Source organism: Lissotriton helveticus, chromosome 2_1 (genome assembly GCF_964261635.1).
Source record: "Lissotriton helveticus chromosome 2_1, aLisHel1.1, whole genome shotgun sequence".
Classification (NCBI taxonomy): domain Eukaryota; kingdom Metazoa; phylum Chordata; class Amphibia; order Caudata; family Salamandridae; genus Lissotriton; species Lissotriton helveticus.
The window spans coordinates 1,832,463,988-1,832,484,085 of NC_136059.1; positions in this window are offsets into that span (position 1 = coordinate 1,832,463,988).

Below are 20,098 nucleotides of genomic sequence, written 5' to 3' on the forward strand. Positions count from 1 at the left end.
GGATGTCTCTCCCCTTATGCTTATGAGCTGGGTGCATATAGATGTTCAAAATTAGCAACAATCAAGTAATGGAGACTGTAAGTATAATACTTTGCAACCAGCAGGAGTCTAAGTCGATGTTTTCTTCAAGCCATGGTATATCTGTTGATATATAAATTGATAGGCCGCCTTTTGCTCTTCCGCGTGCTGACTCATTTTCTGCTAAAATATTATGTTCTTTGTAGCCTACCATTGGGGTGTGTGTTATCTGCCAGGTTTCTTGCAATAGCAGTATGTCTTACTGTAGGAGGAAGTCAGTGAAATCGTTCTCTTCTATTTTTGATGCTAGGCCATTCACATTCCAGGAACAGATTTTAAAGTCCTGCAATGTTTTTGTTTTTTTATGGATTGTTTTTATTCATGCTGCTCCTTGTTGTGTGTTTAGGGATCTCCAGTGTTGGTCGTCCTCTTTTTTAGCTGTTTCTGAGTGTGAGATTGTAATCGTGATTTGTCTTGTAGCTTGAGCTTCATCCTTTACTTGGCCCAGATTCTCAGGACCTTTTTGCTCCTTTTAGTATGCCCTCTATGCTGTAGGGGTGTTGTAGGGGGCTCAGATAACAAGGAGGTTCAACCTTTTTTAGTTCCATACCCCATGATTCGAATACCTCCTTGTGCCTCAAGATCTGTTCAGTGACGGAGTAATTTGTCCAGGTGGCTGTTATTATTTCAGGCCCTTTTTGGTTTGGGTTGGGTTTGAATTCTATTCTTTCCAGTTCCCTAGACGTGATGTGTTTCAAGGCAGGTTAATGTTTTAGTAGCCTTATTATAGCGCTTCGATTCAGTATATCGTGGGCTCCCCTCGATTTATAGTGTGGGACCAATTCTATCTGGCCTCGAGTGGTTAGCAATTGTGTTTTAGTGTGGTTAATCGGGGACCCTTTTGATGCTTATATTACGGCATGGTGGTTGATTTCAACATGGTGGATGTGTTTGACTTGATCTTGTTGTGTGCTTTCAGTGGCCTCTCTTAACCTCAGAGACTGTGGATTGATTATGATTTTGTTGTTGACAGTTCGCGCCTGTGTGGCTCCTTTCCCTCTTAGTGCTGTGTACTGCGTACAAACTGCACTTGTCTTTGTCTTTTGTTCCTGTGAAATTTGGATTGTATCTGTTTTTACAGTTTCTTTGCTTTTTACGTTGTTTTGTTCCTTTTTAACCGAGGGTTTGAATATGTGTATATTTTACTTATTGACGAATTTTCCTTTTTTTGTGCATAATTGTTTCTTGAGGCAGCAGCCACTTTTGTTGTCAGAATGTTATCATTGGGCGTACTGTCTGTGACGCTGTTGCTTGCAACTCCTTTATCTTGTCTTTCCTGGGTGGATGTCAATAGTGGTGGTAAAATGACTTTGTTTGATTTGCTTTTCCTCGCTTTCCTCAGACGTTTCCGTTCCCGCTTTGTGAGGTATGTTTTCAGGACTATTTGTTCTTTAGTTCCACAACTTCATTTGATAAGTTGGTTTGGTTGGGAACGGATGAAAAGCCTTCCAAATGTGGCTTTTCATGTGGTTGTTTAGACCATTCTCAGTGTTTGATGAGTTTCTGCTTTCGCCTTCTTGAGCGTTAATTTCCTCTTTTAGTGATTTGAAATTAATATTGGGGGTGTCCCCACTAATACTGTCTGCTACCTTGTGGTCTCTTTCCATGGATGTTGTGGAATTGAGTTGAGTTTTCTTGACTGCCCCAACAGCTCTGACATTATGGTTGGGACAGTAGCAAGCTTTTTGATTATTTGATAGCAGTGGCATGTGTGATATGTGATATTTTGCGCATGTTTTACTTTTATTATCATGGTGTTTAGATCGTGCAATTTTTGTTCTATCCGCTGGACATGTAGTGCTAAGACGTTTAATAGCTCGACTTGAGTATCCAGCTTTTCGGCATGATAGGTCATGGCTGATCCAATCGTTTACATGGTGCATAATAACTGATTCCAAAATGGACCTGTTTGTGGACCTTTCTGTTGTCCCATTGAGTATTGTCCCCCTTGTTCCTTAGTATTTTGTCGTTGTGCAGATAGATTGTGTGTTTCTAATTGACTGGTTGGATTGGATTGTTCGGCCTTGTAGGATTCGTAGGGCACTGGCCCCTTTTCCTTTTGTGGACATAGATCCTGCTCCAGCTGATGTGCCATTTGGATTTGAATTTGGTTTATTGGTGTTTTTGAAGTAATAGAGAATTGTTCTTGTCTGTAGACTGTTTGACCCCCAAACTGGTTAGGGAGTTGAGGGTCTGCCGGGGAGTATAGTAGTGCGCAGGAACTATCGATACTGTCCTGCCAAAGCACTGGGTTGTCCTCCGTACTCTGCGCTTCAGGACCCTGCTGGGCAGTTTGCTGTTGCTGGTGTTGTTGAGTTGGTTGGTTTGATTGGACCTGGCTGGTCCATTGTTTGGACATGGACTCCCAGTTTAGCCCCAGGTCATTGTGGACTTCAGCCTGAACGGACTGTTGGTGGGATCTTTGATGGTGCGTGAGTGAGCTTGAGCCACCCTGTATAGGACTGGCACCACTTACGTCTTCTGCTGTGTTGGGCTTAGGGTCCACTAGTTCTGTGTCTTCCTTATTTGCTACTTTGCTAATGCTGTCTTTGTGTGACTTGTTGCCTAGACTGCATCTCTTGATCTTCTTGGCTTCCTTTGGTACGTTGACTACTTTGTGAGCCTTTTGCTTCCCCGGGGATAAGCTGCAACATACTTTTAGGAAGTCTGTAATAAGAGCCCACTTGTTGGTTTTGGTGCTTGTTTTGATGGGGGAACATGTGGCAGTAGTAGTAGGGGTGTGGTTGTCTTGTTGAATGTTGTTTGTTTTACTCTCCCTATATTTTTCTTGATCTTGAGCTCCTGTTCCATTTCCTGTGGCTTGCTGAGGTTCTCCATTGCTGTTTGGTCCTCTCCCTCCTTTTTGTTGTTGGTTGCCTGTTGCCCCCCTGACTTTTCCTGATCTCATGGTGGGGTTTTTGCAGAGCAGATTTTTGCCTCACCTGGAAGCCTGGAGCAGTGGTTTACTTGCTACCGCCTACACCTCTGTGTCCTGGGCAAGATGGTCTTGGGGTCTTACGGTTTTTACTTATTTACTTTACTTTGTTTGTAATTACTTTGTTTATTTGGAGTTTATTAGGTTCTCCTAGTTGTAGTCTTTGAGTCCTATATCCTCTTGCTTTTGTTTTGCTAACTTTTGTTTAGCTCCAGTTGGAGCTGCAGAGGAGCTGCAGAGGAGTGGGTCAGTGGGGAAGCAAGAGCGAAGGCAAGTGGGGCGCACAAAGCGAGATTGCAGGCAGCAAGGTATGATCGTGCTGCCCCCGCCAGGCTCACTCTCAATTGAAGCCCATGTTAGATGTGAAGGACATCTAACCTGAGCTTCAATTGGAATTCCATAGAGCATATTATCAAGTCCATTATCGCCATTTTAGTGGCAGTTTTCTGCCAATAAAGCGGAGATAATTGTATCGTCTGTCTGGATAATATGCCCCTATATTCCTCCATTATCCAAGCACCTGAGGTAGAATATGTGGGTATGACACTGTCAAACTACCACCCTCTAATTGCCACCTTTATTTGGAGAAAGAAGAGAATCACGATCACAACGTAGAGACTGCAACCGAGTGAGCTGGAAGAAGCATCATTGTAAGAATTAGATTATTATTTGGGGTGAGTGACCACTCACCTCAAGGAATAACCATAACCCTTGTCAAGTGGATCCTCAAAGTCTCTAAATTAACCTGAACTCAGCACAGAGCAGAAAGGCTTAACTTCGGCAATGTGTAAAGTAATTATGTAGTACCAAAACAGTAATAACGTTGAAATGTAAAACAATAAAAATACCATGCTGAATTTTACTAATAGAGAAATATGAAATCAACAAAAGGATACCAAAATGACAAAAATCCAATGAGTGGAACTAAAGATATATATTTGTTAAGTTTTAAGTAGACATTGCACCAAGAGCCATTAACTGCCATTGATAGTTAATGATTACAGTCACTGTAACCTTGGCGCAATTTGATGCTCACCACGATGGAGCATGGTTCAAATACACCAACCAGGTTCATCCTGCTAAGAGGTTTTGCCTTCTAACTTTAGTCCGTTACGTCTCAAATCATCACAGGAGTACACTTCTTAAGCCCCCAAGACTTCAGGAAAGGTACTTAGAGACTCACATGGTGGCAGATAGAGGCCAGACAGGAAGGTCCACTCTAGGTCCAGTTGCCACTGATCAGCTGGGTAGTTGCCTGAAATGCCTCTTGTAACTGGTTGCATCCCTGTAGCTTGAACAGGATACAGTGTTATTACCCTTGAAGTCCATTTATTATATTAGGCACAAGAAAGAGCAGTCCCAGGATTTTTAGGGCGCTTCTCAGGTTGCAGATTCCAGGTTGAGTCCTCTTCTGTTCTTCCTCAGGTCCAGGAGTGTTCTGAAGTGGGTACCTAGAGATGCCACATCTATGCCTGGCATGAGCTTGTGGGTGGAATTGGTTCCTTGACATGCTCTGAACAATGGAGTAAAAATTCCCCAGGCCACACTTACCTACTTCGGACATTTTGGAAACTGGTGGAAGTCTTTGAACACACTAAACTTGGCTTCTGAGGGCGGTGCGTGTGGGGAGAATGTACTATGTTAATACCAGTTTCCATTCACATATAACACTAAAATCCAGTTTGTGGCACACACTATACCCACAAAAAACAGAGACAGAAGTCTGGTAGAACAAAGCAGGGTTTTACAGAAATCAGACAGTGATGCACAGGAATTTTTTGGCCTTGTGTTTTCATACTTTGAAGGCTGCCCAATTGTATATGTAAACTCCCAGCAGACTTGTCAAGCAGGATTTAACATGTAAGCAGGATTTGATGCTATATTGTCAAAAAGGATGCTTACAGCCTCACTCTGCATATGCTGTCAAGTTCCGAGGGGTCATCTCCGCCTATTCAGGTCTGCTTAATGTTTTCTCCTGGGAGGCATTTCACACGTAATCATTTGCTAAATACTGTTTGCAGAAGTTGAAGAGCAAATGGGCCTCCAGAGACTTTAGGCAGGGAAACAATACATTTCTAAAATAACATTTATCTTACTATTCATCAATAATACAACTTCACCATTGAAGTGTATTTTGTATAACTAGTAAAGTTAATTGTACAATTATTTTTCTATCTAGTTCCTAAATGAAATTTGGGTGCGTCTAAATAGCACTCAGGGCCGGAGAGCGTCGGTGTGGGTCAGAAAAAAATAAGAACAGCGGGAAACAATCATTCAAGACTCACACAATTCTAATTGTTAGACGGTCTCCGCTGGCCCTCAAGCGGGGGCACACGCGACTGAGCATATCTGCGGGGAAAATTACTGCAGCCTCTCATGCGCGCTGTTACTGAACTATCACATTAAACCAAATTACACGCGCCTGCTAGCCGGGCTCAGGTGGCGGATCACTACACTAATTACATGGCCTGCTAACATGAACCAGGGCTGCAGCCGGGCCTCAAGCGGGGGGACACGGGCCTGCTAACATCAACCAGGGCTGCAGCTGAGCCTCAAGTGGGGGAACACGCGAATGACCGTATCTGAATACACACATTACACACATTCTGTTTCATACCCGGACAACGTCGGGACGGGCTGCTAGTCTATACTAGTAATATAAAGAGAGAGCTGAAACCTTTGAGGCGGGTAATCTCAAGAAGTACAGTACCAATCACAACACCCAATACAGCATTGTAAAGGGGAGTTGCAGCAGATGGACATAGGCTATACAGCTGGCCACCATATACATTAGAAAGGTCAAAGAACCTTAGGGGTAAAGTAGTCCCTTGTGCGCGTTGGCTTTATGCTGTCAGCGATGGGCGTGTCAAAGTAGCGATGAGCGTCTCAAACTACACTTCACATTACTCCTTTGTGGGCGTCACCGTTGTCAGAGGGGCATGGCCCAAAACAAAAAACAAATAAAAAATGGGCGCGGATTTCACTCTGCGCGCCCATTCACACTCCATTACTGATAACCCTCACAGTACTTGCCGACTTGCCGCGCTAACTGCCGATTTGCCGCGCTAACAAAATCAAAGCTTTACTCATTTGTGAGCCTCGGCATTGTCAGAGGGGGATGGCCTAAAAAAAGGGGCGCGACTTTCACAAGCGCGTAATTTATTCGCCGCCACATTCACACCTTTGTGGGCGTCACCGTTGTCAGAGGGGCCTGGCACAAAAACAAAAACAAAAACAAAAACGTGCGCGGATTTCACTGTGCGCGCACATTCACGCTCCATTACTGATAACACTCCCAGTACTTACGGCGCTAACAAAAACAACCCTTTACTTATTTGTGAGCCTCTGTGTTCTCAGAGGGGGCAGGCCCAAAAAAAGGGGCGCGGCTTTAAGAAGCGTAGAATTCACTCGGCGCAACAGAGGGGCCTGGGCCAAAACAAAAAACACAAAATGAATGGTTTTGGATTTCAATGTGCGCGCCCATTCACGCTCCATTACTGATAACACTCACAGTACTTGCGGCGATTACTGATAACACTGACAGTACTTGCGGCGATAACAAAAACAAACCTTTACTCATTTGTGAGCCTCAGCGTTGTCAGAGGGGGCAGGCCAAAAAAATGGGCGCGGCTTTCAGAACCGCGGAATTCACTCGGCACCACATAAATTAGGATTTCCTATTACAAACATTGCACACATTACATTTCATCCCCGGACAAAGTCGGGACGGGCTGCTAGTGTATATATATATATTGATACCCCTCGGTTCCTTTTCGCCAGAATTTGCAGGGCTCTCTCGTCGGTTCCTAAATCCCCTCGGCAGAACCACGCCGCATTTAAATCCACAACCAATTTCTTCAGCTCGGAGAAAAACGGGACGAACTCACATTTGTCTTCACTTATGTGCTTTTTTATTTAATCCTCACAGCATGGAGTTTCTCAAGCAGGCAGGCACAAATCTACGCGTTTCGGGATAGCATATCCCTTGTTCACGATCAATTTGGCTCCAAACCAATCCAATCCAATCAGAAATTTGTATAGCGCGCTACTCACCCAGAGGGTCTCAAGGCGCTTAAGGGGGAGGGTTTAGCTATTGATCGAACAGCCAGGTTTTGAGTTGTTTTCTAAAGGAGAGGTGGTCCTGGGTAAGACAGAGGTGGGTGGGGAGGGAGTTCCAGGTCTTTGCCGCCAGGTAGGAGAAGGATCTTCCTCCCATGGTGGCTCTTCGGATGCATGGAATCGTGGCGAGGGCTTGATTGGATGATCGCAGTTGGTGGGTGGGAGTGTAAAAGGTTAGGCGATTGTTGAGGTATTTGGGTCCTAGGTCGTGGAGGGCCTTGTGTGCGTGGGTGAGGAGACGGAACGTGATTCTCTTGCTGACGGGGAGCCAGTGAAGGTCTCTTAGGTGTTCAGATATGTGGCTTTGTCGAGGTATGTCCAGAATGCGTCGAGCTGAGGCGTTCTGGATGCATTGAAGTCTTTTCTGCAGTTTGGCTGTGGTTCCGGTGTAGAGGGTGTTACCGTAGTCCAGTCGGCTGGTGACTAGTGCTTGGGTGACCGTCTTCCTTGTTTCCTTGCTGTTGTGGGCGTTGTTGTCTAGTCGATCCTTAAATGCTGACTTCTTGGTGGTGCGGATCAGCTGGTGGTGTTTGCGGGTGGCGTTCTTGAGGACGGTCATGTTGTCTGTGGTTGGGTTTCTTCGCCAGGCTTTCTCGAGGGTGCGGCAGTTCTTTTTGGAGTTCTTGAGGTTGTCGTTGAACCAGGAGGCTTTTTTGCTTCCTGGCTTGTTGGGATTGTTTTTCAGGGGTGCTAGGTCGTCAGCACAGTGGGTGATCCACTGTGCGAGATTGATGGCTGCTTCATTTGGGTCCGTTGATCTGGCGGGAGAGTTTTGATTCAGTGAAGTGGTGAGCTGGTCGGCGGTAATTTTGTTCCAGCTTCTGCGGGGGACCTGTTGCGGGAAGTGGTGAGTTGTGTTCTTTCTGAAGCTGAATTGGACGTAGCTGTGGTCTGTCCAGTGGAGTCCGGTGGAGTGGCTGAAGGAGATGTGCTTGCTGGAGGAGGAGATTGGGTCGGGCCTTTGTCCGGTGTAGTGGGTGGGGGTGTTCACCAGTTGTTTAAGTCCGAGATTGGCGAGGTTGTCCAGCAAGGTGGTGGTGTTGTTGTGGTTGTAATTCTCCAGGCGGAAGTTGAGGTCCCCTAGGAGAATGTAGTCAATGGAGGGGAGGGCGTGTGGGCTGACAAAGTCAGTGATGTCTTCGCTGAATTGTGTGCGGGGTCCTGGGGGTCTGTAAATGAGGGTGCCTCTCAGTGTGGTCTTGGGGTCGGTGTGTATCTGGAAGTGAAGGTGTTCGGTGGCTGTGAGGGTGTCGTCGGAACTGGTCGAGATGCGGATGGTGTTCTTGTGGACGATTGCGGTGCCTCCTCCTGTTTGGTTGATGCGGTCCCTTCGGATGATCTTGTATCCGTCCGGGATGGCTATGGCGATGTCGGGCGCTGATGAGGCGTTCATCCAGGTTTCCGTGAGAAAGGCGACGTCCAGAGTTATGGTGTCGAGTAGGTTCCATAGTTCAATGGCGTGTCTGTGGACCGAACGGGTGTTGAGCAGGATGCACTTCAGGTGGTTGTTGTTGGAGCTCTGTTTGGCGTGTGCGGTTGTAGTGTGGGTCCTGATGCAGCAGAACTTGTAGGCTTGGCAGGTGAAGGGTCCATGGGTGCGTCCTGGGGCGGCTCGGTGGCAATCGGGGAGTTGGCCGGTGTTGAGTTCAGTGAGGGTTGCGGCGTTGTATGTTTTGCGGGAGGGATGGCCTCTGCGGGAGCCAGGGGGTCTAGCACTGGGCGCGGTCAAGGCGCGGACGGGCGCAGACGGGCTTACCGTTGGCGTACCTTCGGCGCGCATAGGGCGTGCCCGCTGCGCGTGAACGCTGCGCGTTTGCCACTCTGTCATAAGTGGAGAGTGGAGGGGGCGGAGCGAGGGAGGAGCAGCTGGGAGGCGGGAGTGGGGTGGCGAGGTCCGGGGATGCTGGAGGGAACAGGGGTGGGGCCGCGGGGGAGCAGCAGCAGGGAGCGGGTAGGGTTAAGACGCACAACAAATGGCACCAAAACAATGCAGGCGAGATCGGGGGCACAATCTGGCACAAATACAGGTTAATAAACAATATCGATACGATACCAGGCACAATTGCAGGCGAGATTGGGGGCACAAGTAAGGCACACCAAGGAGCGAGTGGAGCGACCGGTTCTGACCAGGTCAGGACGGTCACAGCTCTTTACCTCGCGCTACTTCCCTTATGTTTACCAGTGGGAGGGAGGAGCAGCTGGGAGGCGGGAGCGGGGTGGCGAGGTCCGGGGATGCTGGAGGGAACGGGGGTGGGGCCGCGGGGGAGCAGCAGCATGGAGCGGGGAGGGTTAAGAAGCACAACAAATGGCACCAAAACAATGTAGGCGAGATCGGGGGCACAATCTGGCACAAATACAGGTTAATAAACAATATCGATACGATACCAGGCACAATTGCAGGAGAGATCGGGGGCACAAGTAAGGCACACCAAGGAGCGAGTGGAGCGACCGGTTCTGACCAGGTCAGGACGGTCACAGCTCTTCACCTCGCAGGACTTCCCTTATGTTTACCAGTGGGAGGGAGGAGCATCTGAGAGGTGGAAGCGGGGTGGCGAGGTCCGGGGATGCTGGAGGGAACGGGGGTGGGGCCGCGGGGGAGCAGCGGCAGGGAGCGGGGAGGGTTAAGAAGCACAACAAATGGCACCAAAACAATGCAGGCGAGATTGGGGGCACAATCTGGCACAAATACAGGTTAATAAACAATATCGATACGATACCAGGCACAATTGCAGGCGAGATCGGGGGCACAAGTAAGGCACACCAAGGAGCGAGTGGAGCGACCGGTTCTGACCAGGTCAGGCTCTCAGTCTCAATATAGTGAGTCACATGATTACATCATTTCCCGTTTGATGTTATTTTGGCCCTCGGCCTTCTGGATGATGTAGTTTTTTGCAATTTTTTAAAACATTGTTTTATCCGTCTGCGTAGCCTATGTCCTTCTGCTGCAACTGCCCTTTCCAACGCTGTATTGGGTGTTGTGATTGGTGCTGGGGTTACTGAGATTACCCGCCTCAAATGTTTGGGCTCTCTCTTTATAATATTAGTATGGATATGGAAGCGAATACTAAAAAAAACTGTAGACAATAGAAAAGAATCTAAATGAACCAGGCAATGCAAACCAGACTTACAAAGAGGTACAAGAAACAACATTGACACTGAAAGCACTTACTCAAACTCCCTTTACAGACTTAAAGATCATGGGGCTGATTCACAAAGGTAAAGTTAAACAAAAGTCTAACTTTACGACTTTCAGCATTTATAAAAGGGCATTTACGAGTAGTAAATGCCCTTTGTTAATACGGAAAGTTGTAAAATTAGACTTTTGTCTAACTTTACCATGGGTGAATTGGGAACTCATTTTCGCATGGAATGGGACAAGACTTAGAGACTCATCACACTGGGCCCGATTCACAGAACTAAGTAGTAAAGTTAGGATTTTGTCTTAAGTCTGTCTTAAGTCTGTCTTAAGCGTGTCTTAACTCTGTCCTTAGTTTGTCTTAAGTTAGTCTTAAGTCTGTCTTTAGTCTGTCTTAAGTTTGTCTTAAGTTTGTCTTAAGTCTGTCTTATGTCTGTCTTAAGTGTAGCTTAAGTCTGTCTTAAGTCTGTCCCTCTACTTTTGGTATTCACAGAAGGCATTTAGTAGTAGTAAAGTTAGGATTTTGTCTTATGTTTGACATATGATGTAGATAAAACATCAATGGCATAGAAAGTTAAAATATCACACATGGACCGTGGCACTTATTTTACCATCTACTAGTGTCAATCAATCAATCACGGCATTTTTAGAGCGCACTACTCACCCGTAGGGTCTCAAGGCGCTGGGGGGGGGGGGGGGGGGGGGGGTGCCGTTACTGCTCGAACAGCCAGGTCTTGAGCTTCTTCCTTAAGGCGAGGTGGTCTTGGGTCAGGCGCAGGTCAGTCGGGAGGGAGTTCCAGGTCTTGGCGGCCAGGTGGGAGAAGGACCTTCCTCCTGTTGTCGCTCTTCGGATGCGGGGGACGGCGGCGAGGGCGAGGCTGGTTGATCTGAGGTGGCGCTTGGGAGCGTAGAAGTTGATTCGGTTGTTGAGGTAGCTCGGGCCTTGGTCGTGTAGGGCTTTGTGTGCGTGGGTGAGGAGACGGAATGTGATTCTTTTCTTGACGGGGAGCCAGTGCAGGTCTCTCAGATGTCCGGAGATGTGGCTGTTTCGTGGGAGGTCGAGGATGAGTCTGGCTGAGGCGTTCTGGACCCGCTGGAGTCTCTTCTGGAGCTTGGCGGTGGTTCCGGCGTAGAGAGCGTTGCCGTAGTCCAGTCGGCTGGTGACGAGGGCCTGGGTGACGGTCTTCCTGGTCTCGGTGGGGATCCACCAGAAGATCTTCCGTAGCATGCGTAGGATGTTGAAGCATGATGAGGAGACGGCGTGGACTTGTCTGGTCATGGAGAGGGAGGAGTCCAGGATGAAGCCCAGGTTACGTGCGTGGTCAGTCGGTTTGGGTGCGGTGCCCAGGGCGGGGGGCCACCAGGAGTCGTCCCAGGCGGAGGGCGAGGAGCCCAGGATGAGGACCTCCGTTTTGTCCGAGTTCAGTTTCAGGCGGCTGGTCGTCATCCACTCGGCTACGTCTCTCATTCCTTTGTGCAGGTTGGTTCTGGCGGCGGCGGGGTTGTTGGTCAGGGAGAGGATCAGCTGGGTGTCGTCGGCGTAGGAGATTATGCTGAGGTTGTGTTTGCGAGCGATGGCCGCGAGGGGGCTCATGTAGACGTTGAAGAGGGTGGGACTCAGCGAGGATCCTTGGGGGACGCCGCAGATGACTTCGGTGGCCTCTGACTTGTACGGTGGTAGGCGGACTCTCTGTGTTCTTCCGTCGAGGAAGGAGGTGATCCATTCCAGTGCCTTCTCCTGGATTCCGATGTTGCCGAGGCGCTGTACTAGGGTGCGGTGGCAGACAGTGTCGAACGCCGCGGAGAGGTCAAGGAGGATGAGGGCCGCTGTTTCTCCGTTGTCCATCAGGGTCCGGATGTCGTCGGTGGCAGCGATGAGGGCGGTCTCGGTGCTGTGGTTGGCTCGGAAGCCAGACTGTGAGGGGTCGAGGGATCCATTCGTCTCGAGGAAGGCGGCCAGCTGTTTGTTGACGGTCTTTTCGATGACTTTGGCCGGGAACGGGAGGAGCGAGATGGGACGGTAATTCTTGAGTTCGGTGGGGTCCGCTGTGGGTTTCTTGAGGAGAGCGCTGAGTTCGGCGTGCTTCCAGCTCTCCGGGAAGGTGGCGGTGTCGAAGGAGGTGTTGATAATGTCCCGCAGGTGGGGTGCGATGACCGCGTCGGCCTTGTTGAAGACGTGGTGAGGGCAGGGGTCGGTTGGAGATCCGGAGTGGATGGAGTTCATTGTGCGGATGGTGTCTTCGGTGCTGATTGGAGTCCAGGCGCGGAGAGTGGTGGTGGGCGGCGTTGCTGCGGTCGTTGTGTGCGATAGTTGAATGCTGAAGCTGTTGTGTATGTCCGCGATCTTGTTGTGGAAGAAGGAGGCGAGGGAGTTGCAGAGGTCTAGTGTGACTAACAACACTATATTTTCAGGCCATCCATTGTAACCTTACTTCTGCAGTGTAAAACCTGCAGTGTGATCTGTTAAAATAACCCTATTTTCAGGTACAAACCTCACTTTTAAATATTAGTAAGCCACCCATAAGGTAGGGTGTATGGTATTTGAATGTGGGACATGTAGCCAAAGTTGGATTTTAACAAACATTAAGGAATGGTTCCTAATATAAATGTACCCTTTCCCTGCATGAACAGTTGTCATTCTAGTGTAAAATAGATGTGCTGTAACAACCATTAGACAGTAGCAGAGATATATGATTAACAGTACTACGAAAGAAAAGGGTTGGTACAGTTCTACCATTTATATATGTAGATAACAAGGACCCCATGCACGTTAATAGCGTTCTTGGGACAGGGTAAATAACACAAAGTAAAATATCATTCCCAAGCAACTGGACATTTCTCTAATGGTAATTCTTTGTAACTATTGTAACAAATGAGTTCAAAACCAAGAAATAAAAAAGATTATCAAACTTTAATTAAAAATTGCATTTAATTAGACAATACATTTCATTTCAATTAAAAAATACTTTTCATCTGATTAAAACCATTTAGTGGCAAGACTGAAATCTTCCACGCGTTTCGACAACAAAATTTCTTCATCAGGAGTTGCCAACTGTTCACCTAAAAACTGATTAAAATAAATATGCACAGTTTTAAATATCTTCCTAAACTCATTTTTGTTAATTAGTTACAATCTTTTTATCTCTGAACATACATAGGTTTTCTAACAGTCTGTCTGAACAAGTTGTAATCCATTTTTTTATATATATATATATATATATATACATACAACTCAGTCAAAATGATATTATTTAGAAGTCAAATCATTTGATTGGTATCATTTGTATTCCACCTAATGTGTATCTATTTGTCAGTTTACAATTAGACCATACATTTTTATAGGTTATGGAGAGGCTTATTACCCTACCTTCGAGGATATTCACCACATTACCAAATATCACGTTACAGGAATACTGGTTAAGTATCAATTTTTATATCTTGTTTATTATACACAATATTAGCAGTAGCAAAAACACATCCTTTTATAGGTCCTGAAGAAAGCCACCGATTCTAGTTTGAGATCACATGGTTGAAACATGTCGACCTTGAGAGATAAGTTGTTCTAAATCCATACTACTTGTTTGCCTTGTTTTTCTAACCCTGCCAGTTTGAGCACGTGAATAAAATCGTATTTTGTGCATCAACCTAGACAGTTTTAATACACTTCCTTCTACACATTTGTTTGTTCACTTTATTGCACTGCGTCTCTATCACCCCACTAGCTCTCATATGGGATTTAGTATCCTCCCTAAAAACATACTGAAAAACATCTCTGAGCTCCTTCGTAAATACTTGAGAAGTCGTAGCTCCCGGCAAGACTAGGTTTTCTTGTTGGTAAGGAGGAACCCAAAAGATGAAGCATGTCACCCAAGGGTGAGTGTGGGTTCTTGTCCTTAAGGGATGAATTCCCATTAGGATTAAGCCAACCTTGAAGATATGTGTGTTGGAAATGAAAGTTTTTTGTACATAGATCACACACCTTTGTTTTGATCCCTTCAGGCTCCTAGTGCACCGATAAGACCCGAAGAAATGTATTGTTAATTATTCACAAAAATTATCCGACAATTCCAAAGCATCCGATTGAATTTCAGGGTTGTCCCACATGGAGAAGAGTTTTTACTCAGAAAATCTGTAACTTCCCTTTCCAGATAGGAACGTTGAAGCTCTTTTAGACTTTACTACTTCTAGGCCCTATCGGGGTATCTGACTTGTGCTCCATCGCATTCTGCTTCAAATTGCACTTAGGTCTGGGCTACCATGACCATTGACTACATTTGGTGCTGTGAGCTTCTTAGCACTATTTTCACTTACATCTTCAAAAGTTCATAGCTCTGGTTTCCCTTTTAGGATTTTTGTCAGGTTTGTATCATTTTGCCTATTAAACTCTTCTCTTTGAACATGAAATTAAAGTGGGATTTTATTGTGCTGTGTTTTCTAAGTTTTAACTGTTTGAGTACTCCTAAATGAATACACATTTTCTCTAAGTTAAGCGTGCCTGCTCTGTGCCAAAGTCACTAGAGTTTAAGCTCAAGTTAATTTTACTAAAACCATTGACTGGACATGTTATTTTACGTTATGTTATGTTATGTTATTTGTATTTATAACGCGCGTAGATACTCTGAGGAGTGTCCCGGCGTGAACCTTGAGGAGTGTGAGGGCCTGCTCAAACAAAGAGAAATATTTTCAGGTTTTTCTTGAAGATAGCGGGATCCTGAATGCTATGAAGGGCAAAAGGCAGCCTGTTCCAGGCTATGGCTGCTTTCAAGGCAAGGGAACTGCCACCCATCCTTTGCAGTCTGAAGCGGGGCACCAGAGCCAGGAGTTGAGATGCAGAGGGCAGCTGTTTCGAAGGGGTGTAGAAGGAAAAACGCTTTTGTAAGTAGATTGGACCTAAAGCATGAAGGGCCTGATGTGCAACGACTAGCAATTTAAATTGAACCCGTTCTGCCACTGGTAGCCAGTGTAAAGCATGCAGATGTTGTCTCACGCTACTTCTAGAACAGAAGTTAAGAAGAAGCCTGGCGGCTGTATTTTGAACCACTTGTAGTTTATTAAGCAGATTACCAGGAATGCCTGCATACAGTGCATTAGCGTAATCCAATCGAGATAAAATAAGGGCTCGGGTAACCGTTTCTTTAGCAGCCCTCAGGAGAAGTGGGAGAAATTTCCTGAGGGTTTTGAGTAGCCCAAAACAGTTCCCGGCCAACTTCTTGATCTGTGTGGAGAACGTAAGGTTCTCCTCAAACCAAACCCCTAGATTCTTAGCAGGTTGTCCCGTAGAGGCTGGTATGGAGAAACCCGATGGCCAGAGCATTTCTCGAAACTGAGGGGGAAAATTGACATAAAGGAGGATCTCCGACTTCTCCTCATTACATTTAAGTTGAGTGGCAGCCAACCAGTGAAATACCGAGGTCAGACACTTTTTTGCGGTTGCACTCGATTTTTCTCCATGTGAACAAGAGCTGGGTATTTTCCGTGTAGGCAAATACCTTGGCACCCAGATCCTCTGCCAATTGAACCAGAGTGGTGACATAAATGTTAAAAAGAAGGGGGCTCAGGGAGGACCCCTGAGGAACCCCCGTAGACACCTTTTGTGGAGAAGAGGAAGATGTGGGAAGCCATACCTGTTGCAGCCGTCCCTCCAAGAAAGACCTGAGCCAGCCCCACGCAGTACCAAATACACCAATCTCAGTGAGTCGAGTGAGTAGCAGCAAGTGTGGAACAGTGCTGAACACCCTCCCGCTGGCGTCCACACATTCCCGGATAACCTCAGAAACTTCCACAAGGGCTGTCTCAGTGCTATAGGAAGTTCTGAATCCTGACAGAGCCGGATGTAAGAGGCCCGCACTTTCAATGAACTCTGTGAGCTGTTTGGTAACCACCTTTTCACACACTTTAGCCATGCTGGGCAGGATGGAGATGGAGCGGTAGTTCACTGGACACAGAGGATCAAGTGATCGCTTTTTCAGTAAAGGTAAAATCTTAGCCTGCTTACAGACTGCTGGGACAAGATAACAAGATAGTGACGTTGTTAGTTGTGGTGGACACCAATCCACCCTAATTAATAAACCACGTTCTTACATACATTATTTGCACTCATATAGGATGTTTATTTTAATAATATTATAAACACATTTCTAGTGTGCATTCTTACATGTGCCTATTTATGATGAAAAGGGATTTGCAATCCATTAATAACAAATACTCCAGCGAGTCTCACAGGACTGATCGTTGTTCAGGCGCACCATTTTCATATAATATGCAGGTGCTTCATAGGTTACACTCCACCAGATTAGCAGTCTCGAGTTGGTAAGTTGGCATCAAGCTTACATTTTCACCACAGGGTCTAGAATACCTAATCTTGGGCCACATTTTGTATGCAAACTACAAAAAACATACCACATTGGGAGCCAACAATGTTCAAATATTTTGGCATACAAATATGCATAGAGATGCTGAACATAGTGGATGGCAGCCTGATTAAAGCAGTAGCATCAATAAAATGCTCCATAACTTTCTGCGATACAGACCGACTATTAATGACGGATAGAATAGCCCACTCCTGTAGTGTAGTTCCTATATTCCCAATAGGCTCTGCGCATTGGAATAATAAACCGTGTAGATTAGACGTAGGACTGAGGTCAACTAGGTCTCTACCGAGTCTATTAAACTTAATTAAGAGTGCCAGCTAGCTCAGAGGTCACTAGAAACTTTCTCGAATAAACAAGAAGAGATTAGTTTCTGACAACTCTATAACATGACAACTTTGTTTCCCCAGAATAAAACGTATCTCTAGAGTCGCGGAAACAATAGATAGTTATTTCACTCAGTCATTCGTGCATGCTTTGTTTCACCAGATTTGCTGAGAAAAGGAAAAGACGGGCGTTTTCAATAAAAGTATTTATTGAACAGTCTTATCTCTCAAGCATAAGAAATGTACTGCTACAATCGTAATACTGGTTATAAAGTACAAGGCGTATAATACGAACAGTATTATAAAGTAGTACTGTAAAAGCATGATATGGTTTCTCAGCCATAAGTTGCCTAAAACGTATAAAATACATACAATGATAAAAGATGGCTAAAAGTACTCAACTGGTGCTTCTAAAATACGCCTACCCCGGTGTACCTAACCTAAGTCTAGTACGAGGGAGGGAGTAAGTAAGGAGTAGCCTAAGTTTAGTAATTCTCTGCCAAGAGTCTGATAAGGAATTCTCTAAGAGTTTAATCAGCTCCGTACCTTCGGTTTAGAATGAAGGAGGTCTTGTATCTCTCTCTCGGAACTCGATTTCCCAGCAACCCGCAAGGGTAAACCGGAAACACTGGAGCTGGATTTCTCGGCTGGAGAAAAGACAGCGTATCTTAGTGCGTCAGCTGGAGGGTCAGCTTCCTTCGGCACTCTCTGCTGCAGGGCGTCGGGCAAGTAGTAAGTCGATCTGCTCCAAAACACTGTGTGTTTGTCTGGGCAAATCTGGGCATATTTATACTATGAAAGTGCCGAGATTGACGTGTGATTGGACTTAATAATGCCATATAGGGACTCAATCCCTAGAAAACTCCTTCATTTCCTAGATAAATTAGCATACAGGCAAGGGGAAGTCCCGAGCTGCTGAAGGCGGGTTTCTCTAAGAAATCGTTGTAGATTCTTGGAACTTAGGGGAAGTAGCCTTGCCGTATTTGGGCTGCATAGGCTCAGACTAAATATGGAGATGATTTCTATGCCCATATAAGGATCGAATGAACCATACCTATATAAGGGCATGAATCAGGAAAATTACACTAGGGTCCTAGATTGATTTACAACACCCACTCCACGAACTTAAGTTCAATTAAACTAAACCTATAAGCACTGAGCATGTCTATAAGGCTAGTGTTTACATTGCCACCAAAACACAATTTTGCATTTCAAAAGGTCTGCACACATGAAAAAATGAGCGAGAAAGTGATATGAAGAATCATAGGTCTCAACTAATATGAATCATAGTGTGAGAGCATACATTCAAGCAAAAAACGGTAAATTAAATTTTATCCATGAAATGTCTCCTAATGATACAGAAAGGAAAAGTTCGAGAGCATTCCATAACATAGAATATAAATGGTTTTGTTTCAAACAAGGCCAAATATTATCTGTCTTTAGGAGTTTCAACAGAAATCCAGTTCTCTAAGAATAGTTCTACTTTAAGCAGATTACCTTGTGCCAACAAGTTCTATTTTGAAAAAAGTTCAAATTGGTAGAGCAGTTGTTTTTGAAAAATGAAGGCCGAATTTCAGAGTTCAGGGAACGCTGTGTAATTCAATCAAAAGTTATTTTCAGTTTCAGGAGAAAACATCAGTTTGTCTAGGCTGGCAAAGAAACCTTCTACCGTAGTTGATGTAAGTGGAACCACTTCGCTTAGTAGGTCGAAAGTGCAGAAGTGTGCATCATTACCGTCCGCGTTTGATGCATTAGCAACGTCCGAAACAGATGGTACCTGTGTGCCTGTAGCTACTCGTACCGCACCCTCAGTTAGACTTGCCAGTGAGACCTCAATAGATGCCGTCATCAGGATTGGCAGCCGTTGGGGACAACACGATGCATGAGTCATTTCTGGACGTAGCAAAGCGTCAACATCCGCAGGCAGGACTCATGGAAGTGTAAGACAAATGTCCAACACACATTCTTGTCCGCAAAGCAGGCAACGTAGAACAGGTAAGATGCAATCTTGCCAGATGGGTCTGAACGATAGAAACCAAGGTGTGTTCAGATCTCTTAAATGAGCCAAGCCAAGAATCTGTGATATTCTCTCACGATACCTTATGGCAAGGAGGCATTGTTTCATGGTATTCTGGGTATCGCTGGTTCCTAGACTTGCCGTATCGGAGTAGGAGAAATAAACATAGTATCCCTGCTACGAGTCCCAAGATGAGAGGCAGGCGGCCGAACACAGAGTGTACGAAGTTTGGGAAGATGCCGAGGACTGCTTCAAATGGTGCCAACAGTCCCGAAAAAATTGTCTTAAATACATGTGCAATGCCACTGGTATCAGACATGTTTAAGATTTGACTTAACATTTCTACGAAATGTACTGGGCAGTTCATTGATAATAATGTATGTATCTCAGCGGCTGTCCTTGCAACCTGCAGATCATACGTTTCTCTGGACGAGGTCAGTGGCACTTTTTTTGTAAAAGAATGGCTTTCATTCTGCTTAAAGTATCAATTCGAATAGAAGAGATATTCAGTGAAGGCCATAAAGCCGTCCCTCTGTCTGTCTTGCTTATTGGATACAATACTTGCATACAACAAGTAACCTTGGATGACACACTAAGTAGATAACTTTTACCTGGCAACATGCCACAGCAGCTGTGATCATTGAGCAGAACGTAACTGCCATTGGTTAGTTGTCTGAAAATGGGTTCTATTTTTGTGGAGGGAGCACCGTGCAGGTGGCATGAAAGGTTATTTGCAGAACCGTCACAGGCTCCGTGCAAATAATACCCTGACACAAAAGCGTTCTACTAAGGGAGGTCTTACAGTTTGTTCCACTAAAGAATACCTTCTTCCCCCCACTCCAACAAGTGTGTGTGTATGGTAAACTCCAAGATGACTTTATGTATTCTTTACCCAACCTTTCATACATACCCGCTGGTATATGCTGTAGACAATACCGAAATTGGAATACCTTCACTGGTATCGTAATGGTACCATGTATTATCCATTCTATGACAGGTTTCTCAGAAACTGTTAATGGTAATCTTTCCAGTTTTTCAATGCTAAGCACAGTATAGTCTGCTCCTTTTTGTGCCAACGAGATTTGTTTATCTGTAAGGTTAAACACAGAAAACAATGAC